This window comes from Helianthus annuus, chromosome 10 (genome assembly GCF_002127325.2).
Source record: "Helianthus annuus cultivar XRQ/B chromosome 10, HanXRQr2.0-SUNRISE, whole genome shotgun sequence".
Lineage (NCBI taxonomy): Eukaryota > Viridiplantae > Streptophyta > Magnoliopsida > Asterales > Asteraceae > Helianthus > Helianthus annuus.
The window spans coordinates 130,177,254-130,187,983 of NC_035442.2; the positions used below are offsets into that span (position 1 = coordinate 130,177,254).

The following is a 10,730-nucleotide window of genomic DNA, read 5'->3' on the forward strand; positions in this document are numbered from 1 at the left end:
CTGGTTCACTTCTCCCGGGGATCCACTTTCTGACATGGTGATTTTGAGTGAAGAGAGCTACACTACGCAGGTCGCGGGGGGTTAGGCAAAAAGGCTGAAGGGTTCAGCTTTGCCTAACGCAGGTCGCGGGGTCCCCCCACGTTTTGCAAAACGTGGAAGGAGGTTCACTAGTATGTAGTTGTTATTTGCTTTGAGGTTCTTTCTCCGAGACGAGCTCGAATCCAGAAACGAAAGCAAACAGAATGTATGTGGTGAATATGACGAGGAGCAACTTGGAAGCAAGTACTCTTATGAATGACCAGAGATGAAGGAACCTTTCTCCGGTTTGGAATGTCTTTTTGAGGTGAAAGAGTTGTCTTCTTATAGGGGAAGACATCTCCTCAAATGGTATGTACAAGACTAGTGGAACCTGTTTGCAGTGGAGGGTTTCCCCTTTTGGGGTTGAAGGCTTTGGACCCCTGGGTAATAGCATGTATTGCAGACCTGCTCTGTTTTTGCGAGCGTGGGTTGGTGGAGTGAGCTCGGATGTGATTGATTACTGTTCCCTTCTCGTTTTTCCCACTTCACAGCTTTTTAACCATTGAACTGTTTAACCTTTTAAGCACTTATATGTTTGGTTACTTTATTTGGTCTTGGGCTACCCCCGTCATCAATTACTAAAGTTCCGTAATTTGCGCCATTTAGCATAACTCCTATTCTGGACCTCGGATTGACGTGAAATTTTAGGGACATGCTTAGAAATCAGTAACCAAGGTTATGATCCTTTCATATGTCCGAAATTCTCGTTTTAAATTAAAAAGGGCGTTACGGTCAACTTTTAAGCATTTAACGAAAATGCGTAAAAGACTCGGACAAACAACGAACCGGTCACAGAGGGTTATTCCATCATGTAACCTGGTCCTAAGAGAGTCCTAAGGCATATCTATATCAAACTTTAACGGGTCAGAACTGAAGTCAAAGCAAAAGTCAAAGCTTTTGCAACTTTCGGCTCCGAACCGGGTCAAAACAATAAATGGTCGGATCAAACAAGCTTAGACTACTTAATATACTTATTATCATGATCTATGAGTGTTTAAACAGGTTACATATCATCTACATTACTGATTATGCAAGAAATCGCAAAATGGCATTTCTGTTGACTTTTTCTAAGCACGTTTGACTCGACATTTGGACTAGTTAGAGTGGGAATCAGTGGGTGCCCTTTTAGGGGTTTAAAGCCCACATGATTACCATCATATAACTATCTTTGATTCGACAAACCACTGGACCATTTGTGATTTATCGCAAAGTCAATCATTAATTACGACGGATTGACTTTTAAGCTAAACTATGCATAAACTAAACCACAAAAGGGTTAGGCAACTTACAGAAGCTTGGTGCACGACTAAGGATGTTAGAAGAGTGCTTGAGAGCTCCAGAGATGACTTAGAATGCAGGTTTGAGGTGTGATTCACTTGTGTGCAACGTGGTGCCTTTTATAGTGAAAAATTAGGCTTAAGATCATTACAACACACCCTACATTGGATCATGGATGATCAGCAGGTGGCCCTGGGTGCTAGGGGGCATGTAGTGGGCGCCCATGCTTCATTAATTGCTCAAATGATCGTTCACAAGCTCAAACAACAAGTCTGTCCAAAGTTTCTGCATCTGGGGTCCTTGCGCGGCCCGCATTAGGATTCAGGCTACATGCACGCGGGCCGCCTGAATCTTCATGTCAGGAAACGCATCCACAGGTGGCTCGCGGCCCGCTTCAACTTGCTTGTTGCACTCAGGCGGGCCGCCTAAGGCCTGAATTTCAAGATTTTCAAATCTTTTGTCATGATTAACCTGACCTTTTGGTTTCGAAGGGGTAACTTTGCGATTTGGCCCTCGATTATTTACAACTAAGGGCCTCGTGACCTTTACCCGCATTATTAAGTCCCCGGTTAGTTTAATTACTATCCGAAAAGCCTTAACTTTTATTGTTGACACTTTTAACCCCTCGTGTACGAATTTGATCATAACTTTCTCGTTTTAAATCGGAACTTCGCGAGATTTACATAGTTTATTCTAGTGAGCGTATTTTACTGTTACAAAGCCTCGGGTTCATCAAAGGGTCACTCAGAGGTATAAATTAAACATGTTGACACAATTAACCCCTGTAGCTTGCAATCTCTCACTTTCTCCCGCGTTTCGCTCCGTACGATCCATGATTTATTCGTTTGAAGGTACGAGCATCATTTAGGGTTACTATACAGTATATTTACCCTTTGTTGACATTTTTAACCCTCGAATTTACATACATTCAAGGTTTGTCAACTTTAGTCCTTTATTTAATATTTAATGCCATGTGTAAACTCATGACACGTGTTAACACATTATTGGACACCAAAATTTCGAGGTGTTACATGAGAACAACAAACTGCTCCCATGACATATTGTAGAGTGGAATCTTCCCAGCAGCTTGAATGAGAGACTTCCACCATGCCAGTGCCTCTCCCTTGAACGATTGGGATACATACTTCACTATATCCCTTTCAGCACAACCGCTGATATCAACTACAGTGTCCATTTCATCTAACCAAGTCATACAACCTATTGCCCCTTTCTCCCCAGTGAAATCCCGGGGTTTGCAGGAAACAAAGTACTTATAAGTACAAGACTTGGTACGTGGCTCATCATCGAACACTATTCTCTTGCGTGGAACACTGTGTTGGTTTGAGGAATGTTCGACATCCTCTTTGTTAAGTCTATCTTAGAGGGTGGTTTGCTATGAGCTTCCGAATGGGTTTTAGGAATAGATTTAGAGTGGGGTACCGAAGAGGTTCTACTATGAGTTCCACTAAACTCCTTGAATTGCTCCTCTACAGCTTTAGATACAGCTGTATCAATCAGTGTACGGAGCTCCCCTCTAGTTATATTAACCCTATCATCATCGTGGTTTTCCAGGGGATGACTGTTCACTTCCTCTGACCTAGCCATGTAGCTTTAATTGCTACATAAAATCAAACAAGGACAAGGTTTATACGGAAGCTTATACAGTTTTATCATTTTAAACGATTTATTAACTATGGTTTTTTTATACCCATTTTAGTTAATTTATACAGGATTTTTATCATAACCCTAAACTATAAATAATAGCACAAAAGGCCTAGTCACGCAGACAAGTTTAATTTAATATAAACCAGGATTTTACAATATCCAGGTATTTTAGGTTTGAACCACAGTTCATCACCTTTTCTTGACAGGGAGTCATAAGCTACCACTGTCGTTAGTCCCAGAGGACTTTAATTATAGCCCGTGGGCACTTCATCCTTAAGGGATGATTATATAGGAAAGGGAATTTTAGAATAACCCATTTAATAATGACTTATGTGATTTTATCGAATCACATTTGTCAAGCATATTAATATGCTTTCTGATGTTAACAAGGTTTTGAATCTTTTGAATAGGTTGTACTATCTTGGCCATGTCTGCAAATGACATTTAGGCTAGGTTTTACCATCTTGACCATGACTGCAATGACAATTAGGCTAGGTTTTACCATCTTGGCCATGTCTGCAATGACATTTAGGCTAAGTTTACCTTTAAGATTCTTTTAATATAAACGCAGAGCAATCCTAATTTGAGATGTTAACAAGGATCTGAATCTAATTGAGGAACTACCATCTTGGCCCTGTCTTAGAATGACACTTGAGCTAGGTCTTGTCCTTTTTAGATTTTGCCATTTTATCACAATGGTAGATCTTATAATAGGAATGTTTTTAAACTAACTATTCCTTTAAAATTTTAAAACAAGTACATGGTTGCCCTAAACGGGACTTCTACTGAAATGACTTGCCCTTGCAGGGCTAATCAGAAAAATAAGAAAAGAGACAAATCAAGGACCAAACAAAACGAATTAGGATTAGTCCTAAGTTCTTGTCTAGACTCGAGAATGTGCAATTGTGTAACTGAGAGTAAACACAAAAGGTTAGTGTTTAATTCACTCAGTGTTGGCCCTGATACCAACCTGTCACACCCCTATTTTCCACGTGTCACCGGTGGGCCCGGTGAGGAGTATCGTGACGTAATTGATATCATCATAGTCAAACAACACAACATATAAATGCACAGCGGAAGCAAAAGATATAGATTTATTTTAGCTGAATAAATTGTAATATTAAGTATCACAAAACAGTCGAAACAGATCCACAGACGGATCAAATAAAAAAAGAAAAATGTTTAACAGACTTTGACATCTAAAGCTTGCGAGACTTAAGTAATAATGCCTGGAGTAGCCAGCCTATTTCGTCTAGTACCTGCACTTAGCCTTTTTGGAAAATACGTAAGTTTACACTGGTAAATACAACTTAACTGACTCATTTTGAAAAGAGTTTGAAAATTAATTTGAATGCACTTCGGCAAATATATTTTATAACTTAGGACAATTATTCAAAATAATCTTGTATACAGTTTTACTCATTTGTCGTCCATTAGGGCCGGTTTGTAAGGCCGGACTTAAGTTAACTGACACGCCACAGGTATAATGCCCACAAGGTCGATTCCTTATAGTGGGATACCAGTTTTTACATAATGCATCTGTCAGGTGTACGCCTACACCCCGTGCTTAGGTCGTGGCCATTTCTTTGAATGATGCCAAGGATATCCGGGACATGGTCATTTAACCCCCAAGGGCCATACACCAAATAATACATATCAAACAGGTTATGTAAATACATCAATCACAATACGATTTAAATGACTACATACATCCGACCAAGCGGTACTCTTATAGTACCGTATCTCAAGCCCGTATAGGGAAAATAAGTTAAGAGTATTTATCTGAGCAAAGTATAAATAAAATACAGCAAGTGCACGTAGCTTTTACTGGGCTCCTAATAATAGTCCTAAGCACGACTAATAATCACTATGGATGAGTCTTGAGCTCCAGGAACCTCCAAGAGAAGAGTTATGAACTTTCAAGTGAATGAGCCATTTGAAGATCACAACTTCATGGCCTTATATAGGTTTCTTGGATCAATTTGATCATGCCAAAAAAAATGATGAAGTTAAAAACAAACAAAGCTATACAAACAAAAGCTTGTTTGGAGAAATACTTCAAAATAAAAAGTCACTAAAAACAAAGTGTGTTACGAAAACCGACGCTTTTACGCTTTTCGCCCTTTTACTAACCACTAACCCAACCACCCACCTTTAGCCCAAGCCTAACCCTTCACCCAAAAAGTCCTCTTGATAGTTACAAATGTATAAAGTTAAAAAGGATGAGGATTGATTGCTTGGCAAGCCTATGGAAGGCGTAAGTTCCATGCCGCTCTCGAGTGATTCACTAAATACACCTTCGGCCGAGTGTTGAGTGATTTATCCCGTGAGGTATGTGAACTTGTATATAAATGAAATTTTAAAAAAGGCATGCTATGCCCTAGTAAGTAATTTATCTTATGAAACGTTCTAAATAAATCATAACGAATAGGATCGTAAATAAATAAAAATAATGCCCAAAAAGATCTTGGATTCCCGACACTCTATGACAAGCCAAAAACCTTCTCTTCTACCCATTCCATTTGGGAGTGTTAGCCACATTTAAAGAGTTTTGCTTGAGGACAAGCAAAAGTTCAAGTGTGGGGGTATTTGATGTGTGTAAAATGCAACATATAAATCACATCAATTAAGGCATAAAACTAACCCTTTTTAAGTACTAATGTTGGAAAAAGAGTGTTTTTGTCTTCCTTTTGTATTTTCAGGATGAAATGAGCTCAAATTAACAAAAGAAGCAAAAAGGCAACTAATTCTAGCATAAATACAAGAAAAGGAATAAAAGTAGACTGCCCGAACCCTCAACGGCATCCTCCAAAGCAAAGAAGAGAAATCAGAAGCTTTAACACGCCCCGTGCTCAGCCAGCACGGGGCCGTGCCCAAGAAGCAGCAGAAAAGACAAACTTGTAGAAGCTTCTATTGCCCACCACGGGGCCGTGTCCAGTGAGCACGGGGGCGTGGTGAAAGTACAGCAAGCGCATTAATTGTAATTGCGAATTACAATTAATGAGGAGAGAGAGTGTCAGACGGGCACGGGGGCGTGTCCAGCGGACACGGGGCCGTGCCCAGCCTTCTGTTCAGCCTATAAATAGGAGTGCTTGGTTTCATTCCATCTCATCCCTTGGCACACCACCTCTCTCACACTTCATCCACCACCCACCACCACCATAACACCATCATCCACCACCATCATCCATTGTCCATCGTAGAGTGTGTGAGTTGTCTCGGGATCCAAGATTGCTCGTAAGAGTTCTTGACAATCAAGGCCATGTTTGCCTAAGTCTCTTACATCACTTGGTGAAGACAAGTGTTTAGTATAATACTTTTTATTTTTAATCTTTTGCACTTTTTATTTGGTTTTGTATTAATGACTTTAATAACTAGTTGCTTATGTTGAAGGTGATCTTTCCTTATCGTTTGTCTGTGGTGTCTTGGCATTATTTTACTGTCTATATAAAATAAAAGATTTTCACCATTCATATCTCCACGGTCTATATGGAGGTATGTTGGCTACCTGTTCGTGGGTTAAGGGAACGGTTTGGTAAGGGTCTTGCCCTTGTTCAGCGTTTAGAGGTCCTGCTTGGGACCTGGGTCAAATTTAGTAGGATCTCCTTCAATGCCCATAGGTATTGGATGGCGGGGATCCAAACTCTTTGACCCCCTCATAAGTTAACTACTATTAATACTATAACCCGGCTATTTAGGACTGTATCCCTGCTGACTCAGACTACTTAGTCGAGGGTAACGTCACCGCCAAAAGCGGGGCCTACCATAATTTGCATTAATAACTTAATTCATTATCTTCCAATAATCCAACCTTTTAGGATTGTATCCTTGCTGACTCAAACTACTGGGTTGAGGGTAACGTCGCCTTCAAAAGAAGGGCCTACTACAATAACTAAGATAATCTCTTAAATAAGTGCAAAAGTGCGGAAATAATCAAAGGTTATACTAACACACGAGTCGGATCCAAGTGATTCATCTTGTCTATCTGTTTTTATTTTATTTTTATTTTTCAGCATTTAGTTAGTTTTTATTTTCTTAGCTTAAAAACATTTTTCTCACTTTTTGATTTGATTAGACGTTAAGGATAAACTGGTATTAAAAGCTCTTGTGTCCTTGGACGACCTCGGTATCTTACCAACACTATACTACGTCCACGATGGGTGCACTTGCCCATATGTGTGTTTAGTGTTAGTGAATATCGTGTTTTATAAATTTAAAACTTGGCTAAAGGTGTAAAAAAGGGCTTAATTATATATCTAAATTATATTACACTACACACGCATCAAGTTTTTGGCGCCGCTGCCGGGGACACAAGGATTTTAAGAAAGTTAGGAATCAACGGCCTAATCATATTTTTTATTTTTTATTTTTCTTTTTAGGATTTTCTTAGTTTTTCAGCTTCTTCAGAGCTCAGCACGGGCCGTGCCTGGTCGGACACGGGCCGTGCCCAGCATCGTTACTGGCAGTTTTTAGTTTTCCAAGTTACAGAAGGCTGACCACGGGGCCGTGTCGGTGCAACACGGGGCCGTGTCCAACTTCCAGTAACTGGGGTCTAGAAAACATTAACTGTAACTCCGACCACGGGCCGTGTTCGCTGAACACGGGGCCGTGGTGAACCTTCTGACCAGCATTCTTTTCTGTTTTTATTGCAGGACTTGGAACCCGACGCCAATCTTACATAGTGTATGAGCTCCAGTTCTAAAAAGGACATAAAAGAACCTCTAGAAGAACCCGAACGCTTTCTCAGAAAAAGATTAAAAGCTAAAAACCAAGAGAAGGTTTCGGGTGATCCACCTCCAATGGCGGACCAACGTACCCTTATGGATTATCTACGACCCACCGTAGGTAACCTAGGCGCCGCTATCAATGCTCCGAGTGTTGAAGCTAAACTTCGAACTTCGGCCGCATTTGATACAAATGCTCCAAAACTCCGCAACCTTCCATGGGCTTGCGGACGAGGATCCCCATCTACATATCACTAATTTCTTAGAAATATGTGATACCTTTCGGATCAACGGAGCATCAAATGACGCCATCCGCCTCCGTATGTTTCCTTTCTCACTAAAAGACCGAGCGAAAGCTTGGCTCAACGCCCTCCCAGCTGGATCGATAAACACCTGGGATGAACTAGCCCAAAAATTTCTATATAAGTATTTCCCTCCCGCTAAAACTGCTAAATTAATGACTGAAATTAATACATATTCACAAGAGGACGGGGAATCCTTATATGAAACTTGGGAAAGGTTCAAGGAGTTATTACGCAAGTGTCCACATCACGGCCTTGCGATATGGCAACAAGTATCCACTTTCTATAATGGATTGTTGCCACACACAAGGCAGACACTTGATTCTAGCTCCGGGGGACTTTTAGGTAATCGACGCCCGCACGAAATATATAATCAAATTGAGGAAATTGCTCAAACCAATTTTCAATGGCACACCCCCCGGGGGAATAAATCTATTGCCCTGGGCGCCCATAAGGTCGATGAAAGCACTTCTTTACAAGCCCAAATCGAGGCCCTTTCTTCAAAAATAAAAAAATTAGAAATGACAAAAACATTCTCGGTTATGGCTTGTGAAAGGTGTGGTGGGTCACATGAAAATTGGAGTTGTATGAAAGAAACGGACGATCAACAAGAAATGGTAAACTACATTGATAATAGACCTAGGCCGTCGGGTCCCCCAACGAGAACTTACAACCAAGGATGGCGAAACCACCCAAACCTTGGTTGGAGAGAACCCGGCAATAGTAGTAACCAACAAACCCAACGAACAAACTTTCAACAACCAAGAAATGAGTCACAAAAATTCACTCAACAACAAAGTGGACGAGAAAGGCTCGAAGATACTGTATCTCGCCTCATCTCCGACACTGAAAAGAAAAACTCGGAAAGATTTCTACAATTAGAATCAAATTTTAGAAATCAACAAGCTAGTATTCAAAACATAGAAAAACAATTAAATCAAATAGCTCAAAATTTTGCCGAGAGACCGCAAGGCGCATTACCTAGCAATACCGAAACAAACCCAAAAGCACAAGTTCACCTCATCACGCTACGAAACCGCACCGTAGGGCCTGCAGAAGCGCCGCCGCCAATAGAAGAAACAGTACCCACACCTCTGCAGGAGAAGAACTCCCCTCCGTCACCAGAGCCTACCAAAGCTCCTCGAGTTCCGTACCCCGGTAGGTTAATTCGTCAAAAGACCAATGAGCAATTCGCAAAGTTCGAAAGTCTATTAAAGCAATTGCATGTCAATATTCCTTTTATCGAGGTCCTAACCCAAATGCCCAAATACTCTAAATTCTTGAGGGACTTCCTTACGCATAAAAAGAAAATTGAAAATTTGCAATTAGTCAATTTAGGCGAAGAATGCTCTGCCCTCGTACTCAATAAACTTCCCCAAAAGAAAATCGATCCCGGAAGCTTCACGATTCCCTGCTCAATAGGGGAATCCCCCGTTCGTAATGCCCTAGCCGACCTTGGGGCTAGCATTAACCTCATGCCCTCATCAATGTTTAAAAGACTCGGCTTAGGAACCACGAGTCCTACAAAAATGAGCATACAACTCGCTGATCGATCCGTCAAATTTCCACAAGGTGTCATCGAAAATGTCTTGGTAAAGGTAAGCAGATTCGTCTATCCAGCCGACTTTGTCATACTCGACATGGAGGAAGACACCGAGATCCCTCTCATACTAGGGAGACCCTTCCTTGCCACCGCCCAAGCAGTGGTAGATATGAATGATGGAACACTCACCTTGAGGTATGGGGATGATGAAGTAAAGTTCGGAGTTGGGAAGAGAATAGAGGACGACGACCCGGTCAATTACATGAAGGTTATTGATTCAAGCTTGGATGCTGCTCTCCGACGGTGTAACATGGGACGCCAAGCATCCCACTCAGAAAACATATAACCTCGCATTGGGTCTAGCCAAGGACCCTTATAAACGTGGCGCACCACGGAGGCATTCCGCGGAACTATCCTTAGTTTAGTTTAATCTGTTAGTTTTATTTTGCAGGAATAAAATACACTCGTGGTGGTAATGGATGAAAAAGGGAACGAGAAAAATGGCCCCATGCACAAAGAACGGAGCAACTCGACACAAATCTCCATCACAGAAGGCTCAACACGGGCCGTGCTCAACCAACACGGCCCCGTGCTGAGCCACCTGCAGAAAAATGCCCAGTTCAGGTAACTGGACACGGGCCGTGTTCACCAGACACGCCCCCGTGTCCAGGCTTCTGTCTCATTTCTTTAATTTTTGTTACTGGCACCTGAACACGGGGCCGTGTCCGGTCCCCACGGGGCCGTGTCCAGACTGCCAGTAACATAAATCTCTGCTTTTTAACACCACATTACACATCCAATCAACCTAAAAATTTATTTTTGGGATACATTGAGGACAATGTGTAATTTAAGTGTGGGGGGAAGCTAACACTTTGAAATTTTGCAAGTCCTAATTACAAGCCTTACACAAAACTCTATTGGAACCGCTAAACACCCCAAATTTTTTTCAAAAACTTTTCATTTTTTTTACTTGTCTTGGTTTAATTTGGGAATAACAAGTTCTAAAACCGTTATATTTTTACAAATTTACAACCGATAGCGTTGTGATAACAAGAACCAACATAAGAAAATTATGAAACGGCATAACAAGTCTAGTTAAAATTCGATTATATATACTTGATCACATTAAAAAAACCCATT

General features: G+C 41.1%; 1 non-coding gene across 1 annotated transcript; it reads right to left on the reverse strand.

The window, feature by feature from the left end:
• Nucleotides 1-8,196: 8,196 nt before the first annotated feature.
• Nucleotides 8,197-8,303, reverse strand: LOC118483433. Its single transcript, XR_004870721.1, has one exon. It is a non-coding gene; the product is annotated as a small nucleolar RNA R71 (small nucleolar RNA).
• Nucleotides 8,304-10,730: the final 2,427 nt, after the last annotated feature.